Here is a 13853-nt window from a genome sequence, read left to right on the forward strand (position 1 = left end):
ACAAGCCATTGTAGAATGGGTGGACAGGCTGTGAGACACGAACCAGAGAATACAAAGCAAGTTCGACGCAATGTAGATGTTTGGAAATTTTTCTTGGATGTAGGGTGGGATATGTATTTTGATAGACGACAAGGATTTGATGAAGCCATCACAGTGGAATTTGCGTTAAAATTGGAAGGAAATCACTATAGAGTCTGTGGAGTGGATATTTCTGTCACGGAGGAAGCTATTTCAATTGTTAGTGGATTGCAGCGAAGAGTTCAGAAATGGTTCTCTCGGAAGTCTCCTTTGTCAGAGTTTCCGGAATTGTTTTTACAGGTCGGGGAGACAACAGTCTAGAAAGGAAGAGGGTATGATCGTAAATCACTGCCATATCCATGGGGTGAGGTGGTGTATTTTGTAATGAGGTATGTTACCTGTGAAGGCCATTTTTCTACATTGTTTAAATATCACTTCAAACTTCTTGCATGCCTTCGGTTTCGACATGCATAGGTTCATACTTTGAACATGCCATACTTGCTATGGAGCAGTCTTCACTTAATGGCACTACCTGCCCAATGGTCTCGACAACCATTCGTGGTTCTTACAAATCATGGGTTGGTAAGATTATTGGTGATGTATTCTCTGTCTTAGACCTCTGTGGTTTGGCCACAATTCATCGAATTGGCGGCGGAAGAACTTGTGGGCATGCTACCCGCAGGAGAAGAGGAAAAAGATGTAGCAATGGAAGAAGAGGCCACAGGTGACGCTGTTCCAACATCGCCTATTGGCCCAATAGATATGGATGTAATGGAGGTAGAAGAGAGTGCAGCTGATGCTGCTCCATAAGAACCAGCATCGACTGAAAATCAATGAGAAAAATCACCACCCATGGGTGCGGTCATAGGTGGTGATGATACACAAGAACCCCTGTCCAAATAGTTGAAGAACCTGTGATTGAGAATGTAGGTGGTGCTGTTACACAAGAACCAACACCACCTGTCTAAACAATTGAAGAACTCTTGGTTGAGAATGTAGGTGGTGTTGTTACATAAGAACCAACACCACCTATTCAAACAATTGAAGAACTTGTGATTGAAAACATAGGTGGTGCTGTTACACAAGAACCAGCACCACCTGTTCAATTGAATGTGGAACCTTTGGGGGAAACAAGTGCCGCATTCGACACCACCCCACAAGAGACAATGTTGGTTGCTGAGTAGAAGGATAACTTGGAAAAAGAAAAAGCGGGAAGAGAAAAGGGGAGCATAGAACAACCAGTGGATATAGAAGAAGAGGAATGAGGGTCTGCGTCAACATGGATTGAGAGAATGAAAATTGATTAAATCATTACTCGTTATCCTTTTCTTGCATCCTTTCCAATAGGGGCAAGGAAAAACTGTTCCGCTAGACGTATGGAAAAAGAAGTAGCTTCTCCTCCGATCTTGAAATTTGTTGGTAAAGCTAAGGGAATCATTATCGATATGGTCATTCAAATACCAGTGTCGATTAGTGAAATAATTGAGCAAATTGAAGGGTTAGAGGTCTTGCGACTTGAAGAAAGAGATGGCGGGACTGTTCCCGAAGTTGAGAAACAAACAAAAGAATTCAAAGTTAAACAAGAACCGATTGGCGATTTTGTCAACGTCAACCCGCTAGGGCCTGGACCAGCTGTGAGGCTTATGGAAGAAAACTGCGAAACACGAGTTTATCGAGCAATGTGCGAAAAGGAGACCCCCTCTTAAGGAATGATATTAGGCACAATTCAGAGAAAATAATCAGTTGAAAATGGAGATCATGAAATTGAGGAAACAGATGCAGCACCTATGAAGAAAAGTGAGAAAGTATAAGAAAAACGATGCGGAGCCCCGACCTGAAACTGTTTCAGTGGCAACACAGACTAAAGACAGGCCAGCAACTTTAGCAGCTACACAGACATAGTCATTCTTGCATATGATCGAGGCACGAGAGTTTTTCATGTCTGCAGAGATTCAGAAGTGGCAAGCTACAAAAACTCGTTTTCAACAAGGGTCCATTCTTGTAGAGGCACACTAGGAAGGAATAAGGAAAACTCACGAGAAAGCCATGAAAATAGTCTCTGGTTATATAGAACAGATAGAAAAGGAAAAGCGGAAGCAGGAGAAACAACAGAAGCAAATTGAGAGGCTGGAAGAATAGGTGCAGTTACTCAAGGCCGATAAGGAGGAGATGTTTACCTTGGCTCAACAGGTAATGGCTTGTTGTCCCCCTGCTCATAGCTATACCTTGTTCCTCCATGAACAATATCTATTCTTTTGTTTAGAAAGCATCTGCTAGGAGCTTAGTCATGATATGGAAGATTCAATGGAGTTTTTACGCATCATGAGATGCCAAAATGTTTTGGATCAACATTTAATGTATGAATTGTACATGCATGATTACTTCTTGGGTAATGATCAATCATTTAACCTAGTGCCATATGTAGGAGACATTCAACTCAGAGCTTTTACCTCCTACACCCTCAACCAGGTTAAATGGAAAAAGGATTTTGATACATTTGAAGAAAACTAGGTAAATAGGTCACTCATCATCAGGATGGAGAATTGTCAGTCTGTGAATGTTTATAAAAAAAGGAAACCCTTTTGGGAATCTAAGGATGGAAAGAATAGATGTTGGCAACTCAGAAATGGTGTGCTGATATATGCACAAAAAAAATCTTCACTTGTCAGGAGGAGACCCGGGACAACTGCCAGAAAAGGTGGATGCTTTCATCATCAGCTGCTAGGATACGTGAGCCTTTCATGGCCCCCAATTTTGCTCGGGCTCTAAATAGGGTACCCCGATACATTGCTTGTATGCGACTTCGTGGGGTCCGATGGATGGGTTTGAGGTTTCAGTTTCCCATCATTTGGCCGCCAGATGATCAGTACACTCCAACTTACGAGGTAAATGAGGATTTCTGGAAAGAAGTCGTCCAAACAGATGGGTATAAGCCTCCAAGGACAAAGATGTCTGCAAAATACAGTCTTTCACAGCTCCACACTGACCATCATAGCTTGAACCTAGACTTGTGCAGGCGACGAACTGCATGAGGACATGCAATAAGGCCAGTTGGGGGGAGATGTTGGTGGCTAGATTTTCATACTTTTACTCACCCTTTTTACCTTTTTCTTTTATCCATTTCATGCCAATAGTGGTTAATTGATATCTTAAAGTGCACAAGTATACCTCTCGTCATGTCTCTATGGATTATTGGTCAATGAAGCATAGTCGTAGGGGATTATTACCAAAGTGACTTGCTAATTCAATTATTTCTGTAGATTTAAAGGGAGAATGACCAGGACTGTGATTCAATGAACAATGCTATCAAACTGGCAGCGCTATTCTTGAATGCTGGATGCAACGGTGAATGAACTCTTCGATTGACACACTGCTATCTTTTAAAATTCAATTTCATTCTGAAAACCACCGTGTAATTAAGGGCAGACAGTGCCATAATTCTATGAGCTGTATCATTGACAATTTGTATAAAGTAGAGTTGCGGGATGTGAAATCCAACACTGTTAAGAGGCGTTAATTTTGCAAGAGAATGCTCTAACTTCGAGTTTGTAACAACACAGTTGTACTATTCCTTTTATTAATGTTAAATTTATCTTCTGAGCATATCGTGATTCTTTGATCTTTCCACAACCCTGATCACGGAGTTGGGTCCACTCTTCTGACCAGGTGCTACTGGATTAGATGCGTGTTAGGTTTATTTCTATAAGTTTATTATTGTTGTGAATGTTATTAGCATGTTGCTATGAGTCCTTATTGCTGTTACTCGTATTCGCTGTTACAATTACTCTTATTTGCTGCTACAATATTGCTTGTGGTTACACATTGATGAATTTATAGTTAATGTTCACTACTGGGTAGGGAAACTGTGGCCTACACGATAGCCTTGAAATAACCCATAGAGCCCTAGGTTGACAATTAAATGTGGTTTGGGTGAATTGCACGATTCATACTTGGACACCGACACATGCTTTTCTTCCTTTCTCCCCCTTTGACATCAATGGAAAAAGGTGATTTGTTTCTTTAGAGTTTCTCCCCCTAAACACATGGCACTCAACACTACTTCTATCTTCTTGTCCTTTCCTTCTTTTTTGTTCCTAAAGCTCTTTTTCTTGGATGAAATTTTCATTTTCTCTGCTTGGTCTAAAATGCATATATTGCTTGGTCTTCTTGTGCTTGTTTCAATTTCTTTCCGAGTCTTGTTCTCAGATTTTGAATTTACAGGAATCAAACAAGAGATTATACCCTTGATCACACTTTTTGTTGACATTGAGGTGATTGTGCTTCAAATCCTCAACCAAAAAAACATTTGCTGCTTTGACATGTTCACTTCCAAGATTTACTACACCTTTTGCAAGTATCTTGACAGAGGAGTTATCTCCAAACACAACACTGTTGCTTTTTCTTTTGAGGATGCAACATTTGTTTTTATTTCTTATCATATGTGTTGAGCATCCACTATCTATGTACCATTCATCTTCTTTATCTTCAACGATCAATGCTAGATTGAAATCTTAATCTTTTTCCTTTCCCATATCATAGCTGGCTTCTCTGTCTTTATGATTGGAGCATTGTCTTTCACAAGCCTACAATCACGTGCCTTGTGACCAAGATTATTGCACTTGTAGCATACAATGTTATGATTCATTAGTGGTTCAAATGGATTGTAGTTTCTGTTGGTAGATCCATGAGCATTTCTTAATCTATGGTCATTTCTTGGAAATCGATAATCATTCCTGCTTCTTGCATAATTTGCTCTTGTCTTGATTTTACAATGAATTGTTTTATGTCCGAAATTTCTGCAAGAGTAATAGTGACCAAAAAAATAATTTCATACCTAGGAGAGTAAGATGATCTTTTGAAGTTATTTTGTCTTGGAGGTGGTTCAAACCATTGTTGATCAACATAACTTCTTAAAGTAGCAACATTTATAAACTCCCCTTGAGTTTCTTCCTTCGAAGGCTTGGAGCCTGTGACCCTTGCTTGAAGATGCACTTGGATAGCCAATACTTGTTTTATTGCTTGGTGGTCTTTGATAGCTAAGAATGTTATCTAGCACTAACGAGCTGTTCAAGTTCTTATTGAGCTTATCATCTTCCACCTTCAATGACACATGTTCCTCTTCAAGCTTCTTACAATCTTCTTCTTTCTTCTTCATCTAGATCTTTATTACTTCCTCAACTCTTTTTGGTTCTTCAAGATGTATCTTTAAAGAGATATTTCCTTCATCATGTCTTTGAAGTAGGCTTTTCAATTCTCCAATTTTGTTTCTGAGCTTGGCATTTTCTTTTTCATTATTCTTCAAATTTTCTTTGAGATATTTGTCTTCTTGTTTGGTATCTGGATCATTTCTTAGTGAAGGATATATTCTCATGTTTGGTTCTTTTGTTTCTTCATTTGAATCAATGACCTCTTCATCATGATCATTATTTTCAGTTTCTTGGGTTATGAAGAGAACTTCTCTAGCATCCCCTTCTTTTGTATCAATTTCACCTGAAGAATTGTTGTCTTCTTTAGAATAATACCTTGGACCAAATACCTGGGGTCAACACTTCGATCAAGATACCTTGAATCAATACCACAGGTCAAAATACCAGGGACCAAATACCATGGACCAAAAACAAGTTTTCACACATGTATGTGCTTTTCCTTGCATGAAAGTGTGTGCATACGCATACACACCTTTGGATCGGCGATCTCACGTGTATACGCAACTTGGTTAAGTGGAACCTGCATATATCTCTTTTTCCTTCATTCTGAGAACCTGAACTGTGATCTGTCATCTGAGTGAGTTGCCATCAAGGACAACACATGTGTCATAGTGCCAAACCTGTGTCATAATGCCAAAAATCTCCCCCTTTGGACTTGATGGCAACCCCAAGTCACACTCCCCCTTTGTCATCAAGGGCGAAGGGTTATTCTCTCCCTGAGTACATGCTGAAATCTCTGATTTGCCGAAGAGTGTTGTCCATGCTCCCCCTAACTATAAGCAAGCTCTGCAAAAAGATGTTCTACAAGAAGGAAATCACTATACATCATAAATGACCTTCCTATCACCAAGGATTCATACATACATCAATCTCCCAACCAAGTGGGGATATACCAAGATTGAATCATCCACCAAACCAAGTGGGGATATACCAAAAATTTATACATGATAAAACATTATCCATCCCAGCCATAGTGGGGAAACAAAAATAGGTTGTTACATGACCTCGGTAATAAAAGATACACATGACATAGAGACAAAATATATAAAACAAGACTATGATAGTCATCAACAACTATCATCATCAGCATCTATCAATCATCATCTAGACCAGCAACCATGATCTCCCTCTGCACCTGTTCCACATGAAACAAAAATAGTTGTGAAATTAAACCAAGATCTTCTAAGATAATGCCAACAATGCATTATTAGAAGAATATGCTCCCCCTGAACCTGTGCCAGATGGTCTCTGTCAAACACATATCAGACTCTTTTCATCCTGAGTCTGGCCCACTGTTTGTCTTCAAACCAACATATATGCAGCTATGTCCACAGAAACCGGTGTATGTACGTGGATACGCTTCATGAAACTCGCGTACAACCACTGTTCTTTCAAACAAATAAGTGTCAACAGCAAGATGATGCATCAACTACTCCCAGACTCTGTCTGAGGTATTCAAATGTCTCTCTGGGCAGTGGTTTGGTGAATATATCAGCAACCTGTTCCTTGGATGGGACATACTCTAATTTTACTTTTTGTTCAAGCACTTGTTCCAAGAGAAAATGATATTTGATAGGTATGTGCTTGGTCTTGGAATGCATGACAGGATTCTTTGAAATGTTGATTGCAATTGTATTATCACATAAAATGGAGATGGGTGGAGTACAAGTGATTTGAATGTCTTGCAATGTTTGCATCATCCAAAGGAGTTGTGTGCAGCAAGATGCAACAACCACATATTCTACTTCAGCTGTAGATAATGCAATTGAACTTTGTTTCTTGTTGAACCAAGATACTAATCTGGAACCCATAAAGAATGCACCACCACTAGTTCTTTTTTTGTCATCCACGCTTCTTGCCCAATTTGCATCTGTATATGCATGAAGTGTGAGATCTATATCTCTAGGATACCATAAGCCATAGTTTTGTGTTCCTTGAAGATATTTGAAAATCCTTTTAATTGCCTGAAGGTGTGCTTCTTTTGGATTTTCCTGGAATCTTCCAACTATTCCCATTGCATGCACAATGTCTAGTCAGGTACCTGTCAGATAGGGCAGACTACCAATCATGGATCTATAGGTTGGTTGATGTACTATTTGGTGGGTCCAGTACTGTACCAATAATGCTACAACTCCTGGAGCTTCCTTCTCTAATTTTATCAACCCGGTAGTTCGTAACAAACTTGGAAGCGACGGTGTTGTATGCACAAGTACTAGCTCTTGTCGCAGCTGTCACTTGGTCAGCTGGCACAAGTCTGCTAGGGCTCAAGCCAACTTCTATATGTTCTTAGAAGAATCTTTTTAAGTGATGAACGAAAGCTATCTCAAAGGAAATTAACCTACTTTGCAAGAATGAACTGAAAGCCAACAAAACATGGAAACCCTAGTAAACCCTAATTCTACCAGCTTAATCCTTATGATGCAATGGTGGGAATTCAACTTCTAAAAGTGATGCCATTACTTCTATTGAGATGAGATGCATGTGTCTAAACTACTTTCATCTGAAGAGAACATGTTTTTGTATTTTTGCTCAAGTTGTTGGAGTTATTATGACTGTGCTTCTTACTGGGTCTTGACTGTGCAGGGGTAGATAAAGGGGAGGAAGGCTTGGAAAAGGTCAGGAGGACTTCTGAGAGGGTCCAAGGGATCCCTAACATCATTCCACAGAAGTTCACAAAGTTCAGATGCCTGGCAACCGTGTTTGCAAGCTTCTACAGGATGTCTGCAGGGGATTCTACAGGAAGTTCAGGATTTCTACAAGAAGTCCCGTAATTTCTACAGGATGTTCTGCAATCGGAGTTTTGGGTGATGGATGAGTGAATGAGCTGTATGGATGTATAGGGAGGTAGGAGGGGAGCGTGTAATGGCTTATGGACAGAGAGGTGAGATGGAGAGGGGGTTTGTAAAGCTGATTGGTCTAGAGGAGGGTAGAGGCAATGGAAGGCCGAAAAGATAAAACAACGTGGATAATAGAAGAGTTGGGAGGCAAATGATCTAACTGGGAGATAAGTAGATGGCCTAGGTATGGCTTAGAAGGATAAGGAAATGATGGAGTGGTGCTGCGTAGTGTAAATGAAACAAATCACCCCTGTCTTGCGTATAACCGAAATGTCATCAACCTACTCTAACTGTTTTATTAGAAACCAAAGAACAACAATGTCGTTTTTAAGGGAAAATCGTGCATGGTGCTGAAACAAAGAGTTATTTCTCAAGATCTAAATGCATGGACATTTCTACAAACGGAAATATTACGTTGAAGCTTGCATGAACATGTAAAACTGTGTTTTTGGTAGTTGGCACGGTCTGCACTCCCAATCTCTAAACAGAGGTGGAGGTGAGTGTGCAATCAACCTTTTTTGGAGCTCTGATTAACTCTAATTTCCTTACTCTAATCTAAACTACTGAAAGCAACTTTATCCATAAAACTAACCTACTTAATCACATCAAGAAATTCAACTCAGCAAACTGTGTTTCCAAATGCATGTAAAGGGAAAGAAATACAATGCTGAAAGAAAAGTAACAATACAAAGAAAGGAGGTCTATTGCTCTCAGGTTGGGCCCAACCCTGAGAGCTATAGCTCCTCTAAGAACTCAGAACTGAACTCGAATCTGCCTGCTTTTCATTAAAAGGTAATAGTTATAAATCTCATAACATGCCAAAAATGGCGTACAAAGAGCAAAACAGAGCTATCAGCTCGTAGTCCAGAATAAACAACAAAGTTTCAAAAGTTCCCATCGAAGGCTACAGCCTCAATATTTATACATTATGAGGGCCAAGCTAGCCTCCTAAATTAGTGGGGCTTGGCTGACCAACTAAAAGTAAACTGTTGTTCCCTTAGAATTCGTTGGCTGCCTTCTAGCTCGGTGGTGATAGCTGTTGGAGCTCGGAGTTGTGGGTGGAGATCACGAGGAAGGCCATTCAATGGCATGGACAACCTTCCTACAAAACCTCAATGCCACCTTGGCTGTCTCCTAGCCTTCATCTGCGTGGTTTTGCTCCATTTAATGTCAAAAAACCTGAAATAAACATGTATTAGCCACCTAGGAATAGTGACTGCCCTTCATTCGTACAAATAACATAAATATACTAAAAAATGATGCATAAGTGATGAAAAATGAAGGGTTGAGCAAGGGTAAGTAGGCCAAATGAGCCCAAAATGTTACCAAATTTGGGGCTCATCATCACCCCCCAGCTAAAATATTTGCTCATCCTTGAGCAACTAATCCAGCTCCTCATCCTTCATTGCCTTTACTGCCACCCTTACATCCCAAGCCCCTGTAGTAGTGTCCTCCTTGCTGATATGGAACCCAGCCTTTCTGTTCACCTCTTCCCACTGTTCATTATCATCTTTCTCTGTGCTACCTTCCATCAATCCTAGCAGCAGTGGTGGGCTTAGCTTGAGGCCAATCCAGCTGGCCTGGAGGTTTTGCATGAATTTCTTATAGAGGGCCACCCGGACTAGAGCTTCCCTCATCCGAGTTGGGGTATGATACTCTTTGATTTTCAGACTGTGGGCCAATGTATTCCATCGGCGGGTGCAAGCTTGGACAGAGTTGTCTCCTAACAGTCTCTCCATGTCCTCAAAATGCGCTATGGCCTGGGCCTGCTGATTCATATATCTCAATGAAGCTTGAGGGTCGGTGGACAAGTGTTGGTGTGCCGAGATTAGTGCAACTGGATCCCCTGGTTCTGCTCTAATTAGCAATGGCTCATTCAGCTCTCGGTTCATGACCGCTTTGACTTCTGCTGCTCTTTTGTCCTCATGGTTCAACCATGAGGCAAATGCCTTAATTGCATATCTCCTAAGGCCGTATTGGGATCCCATGAAATTACATTAGGCAGGGCCAAATTATGGAGATAGAACTCTGCTAATTTGGCCTTATCCTCTGATGAGCTGGTACTGCATAATTCAGTGAATTGCTACAGGTCTTGGAGCTGAGAGATACCCCTTTGCGCCAAGGTATTGATTTGAAATTGCAGCCATTGGTCTTTCAGGTACAGGCCATAGGATTTGGCCGGCTGTCTGCATTGGATAGCATCCATGGCCCAACTGGCCATGCAGGCCAATTGTGCCTCTTTCTGCTGCAGCTGTTGTCTGAGAGCTTGCACCTCAATTTGTGCTTGCTGTTCTGCTTCCTGTAGATGCAAGGTTGGCTCCCCAAGACCGGTTTGCAGTTCCTTTTTGCCTTGTTGTCCTGCTGTGATGTCCCCTGAGGGTGTGCCTGTTCCTCTCCTCAGCTCTTGTAGCTGCAGTCTAAGTTTTTCATTTTCTTCCTGTAGGAACACCCGCTGGCAATTTGCCACGTGTTTAGCCATGGCTAATTCACTTCTGGCCTCCTTAAGTTGCTCTTCCAAGGGGCCTATGTCCGCCACACCTTTTGATTTGGCTATTTTCATCCACGTGTGTGATCGTACTCTCTCTTCCTCCAATGCAAAGAACAGTGGCACAGTGAATTTCTGAGGTATAATTTTGCCAGCCTCTAAGAAGTTGTAATATGAACTCAGACTTGGCTGAGGGCTAGGCTCTGGAATATGCTCTTTCTCTACTTCTTTTGGTGGCTCTACTTTTCCATCCCTCGATGGTGATGAGGGTGCTTCTCCTTCCATCCTCTCGGTCTCCTTAAGCCGGGCTAAGGTTTCCTGTAGAGCATCCTCAGCATCCTGTAGCCGGGCTTTTGAAGCCAATTGGTCTAACCTTTCTTTCCAAGTAGTTTTCTTCAGGCTCCCCCTCTCATAGGTGACTGATATCTTTGAGGGGGACCTCTCCTTGGGCGAAGTAGGGGCATCCTCTATAGTGATTGGGCTGCTGGACGGAGGCTGTGGCTTGCCCGTCTTTATTCTCACACTTCTTCTAGCTTTAAAATATAGAGGGGTCTCCCTCTTTCTCTTCTCCTTTGGCTTAGGAGGTGTACTGAGGGCAGCCAGCACGGCTGCTGCCTCCCTTGCAAGAATGTCAGCTTTCTTCTCCTTGGGTTTCGCTTTCTCAGGGCTTCCTGTAGAAGACCCTTTTTCAGTTGATTTCTGGCTTCCTGTAGAAGCCGGTTTCGGTTTTCCTGTAGGAACAGGTGGCACCACTTTAGTTTGCTTTGCTGAGGGTGTTTTACTTTTTGACTTGGTCGAGGCTGCTGTCGAGGTACCTTTGCTGATGTGGACCTGCTCAGTCTTGTCCACTCTGCTTTGTAATCTCTTCTCTCCGGGTGTTAATATAGGTGCTTCCTCTTTCTCTTTGGCACCCTTTTTCTCTTGTTTCTTCTTTTGCTCTTTCTTCTGCTCCATGGTCGTGGTCTTCTGGCCTTTTTCTTTCTTCCCTGCAGGCACTGACTCCTTCTCCTCACTGCTGGATGAACCGAGCTCTTCGGTCAACATCTTTATATCACCATCCTTGGTCAAATTTCTGAAGGCTTCCCATGAGAGAGGAACCTTGTATGTGTGGAGCGCATCCTCCACGAGGAGTTTAATGAGTCCATGGTAGGCTACCTGGTCTGGTGTGCCTTCTTTCAACTTGGTGGCACATTCAATCATAGACTGTAGTAGAAAGTAGGGAATGCTTAGTTTGTTTTCTACAGGTAGGTCCATCTGATGCCTTAATTCCGTGAGTAACCGAAAATGGTACCCATATACAATGCTAAACCGACCTTCGCAGGTGATGTACTTCATAATCTGGAGGCTAACTTCACTCCAAAGTGGCAGTAAGCTAGTTCTACGAACCCCGTTCTTATCTTCTGAGAACTGCTCCTCTGGTGGAAAGAATTCTTTCTTAGCCTTCTGGCCCAATTTCCTCTCTTCTTTATCCCATGGTAATCCCATTGGGAGCTCAGTAACTCGGCTGATGAATTGTGGGGTGAGTCTGAGGCTCAAACCCCTCAAGTTGACGGTGGCCAATGTTTTGGATTTCGGCTTCAGAGATTGCAAGAACTCCTCTGCCACCTCATCGTCATAGCCCTGCAATTTGTCACAGAACGACATCCATTGCGCTTGCGTGAACAGCTCCACCACCTCAGGATTCTCTCTTATCTTTGTTGAGTCGGTTGGTTCCCTTCTGATGAACCCACCTGGCATGGTGAAAAACTGCTGCGTTAGCTGGAGGTGGCGAGTGCGGAAGAAAATTGGCCTACTGGGACAGAGCGTAGAATTACGCCTCTGCCACGCATACAATTCACGAAAACTTATCTCCCGATGAGCCTTAACACGACTTAATTATAACTCACATCCTGTAGGACGACAATTCATGCAAACAGCAGACAATACTTGCAATTTTTTTACGACCAGACTATAGAACGTCGACTCTGCCACCCTCGAAACCAATTGCATGGAAGGTTCAGGCTTACCTTTTTAATCCGCCACCTTTTGACGTGAGGAACCCAATTTTCTGTAGAAGCAGCTTTCCTGTAGAAGCAGCGCACGAATTCTGGAGGATATTGCAGTGGGTCTGCGCTCTCTGTGCTGCTTAACAGACGTTCGAACGGCCGAAGACTTGGAGTGTCGAGCTTCAGAGGAATCCGGATGCTCACTTGACTTTCAAACGGCTGATGATAAATGCGTGGGGTGGCAATCTAACCGATAGATTTGAATCCGGCGTAATCCGTGGCGCGGGTGTGAGCTGTTCCTGTCGGACCGTTGGGCGACGTCACTTAATCATTCAACTGCAGGTTCCTTGACTTCCGCATCATTCCCCGCAAATCCGCCGCCGTCATTTCTGTTAAAACGCGCTTCTCCCCGACTGGATGGCTCTCACGTGTGCACTACCCGTTCCTTTTGCCACGACCACCATTTACACATCCGACTGGACCATCTGACTGGTCGACGTGGCCAGTCGAATGGCCATACGACCGCTCAACCCATTCACTTCACACTTGCAATCATTTCAAAGTAAAATTCATGTAATTCGACGAAAGAAAGGGCGAGGCACTTACCTGTGCGGCCGCGACATGATTTTTCAGGCTCTTGGACGACGATGACTAGATTTGTTTGCTGCTGCTTGATTGCACAGGCCCAGAGGTTCCTCTTCACAGGCCGCTAACGATGAAGCTTATGACTCGGCTGCATGTGCCTGCGTTTTCATTGCATGTTGCAGGCGCTTGAATGGTGTACACTCTAGTTGGCTTAACTGCTACGGGACTCCTGCAGGATGTCCTGTAGCAGTTTTTCCTCCTCAGGTGCATGCTGAACGATGAAGGTAGTGACATCACGATCACGCTCACAGGGCCCTTGGATAGCTGGGATGGGTATTGCATGGCATCTCAACATCTTTTTTATTTAAAAAAAAATCGCTTCCTCTTGATAACTCACTGATTTGTTTTGATTGTGCAGGTACTTTTATTGCATGTCAAATGGGGTGGTAGCAGAAGGTGATAGCAATGTATGATGGAGGAAATAGTAGCTTGCATGCCTCCATGTCGAACCTTGATCGTTAGATCTCCTCACATAATGAATTCTGGGCCATCTCGAACTTCTACAGGAAGTTTCCTATAGAAATACAAAACTTCCTGTAGAAAGTCTGCACCTTCCTGTAGAAGACTAAGCTGTGATGAAATCGTGCCCATACCTTGGAGAAGATGAGTGTTTTTGGAGGAGGTGCTGGTGAGGTCTCCTGGCAACATGATAAAGATCCTTGACTTCGAGTTGAGA

This window comes from Pinus tabuliformis, chromosome 5_2 (assembly GCF_031772625.1).
Source record: "Pinus tabuliformis cultivar Carrire ecotype Pingquan chromosome 5_2, CPIR1, whole genome shotgun sequence".
Classification (NCBI taxonomy): Eukaryota; Viridiplantae; Streptophyta; class Pinopsida; order Pinales; family Pinaceae; genus Pinus; species Pinus tabuliformis.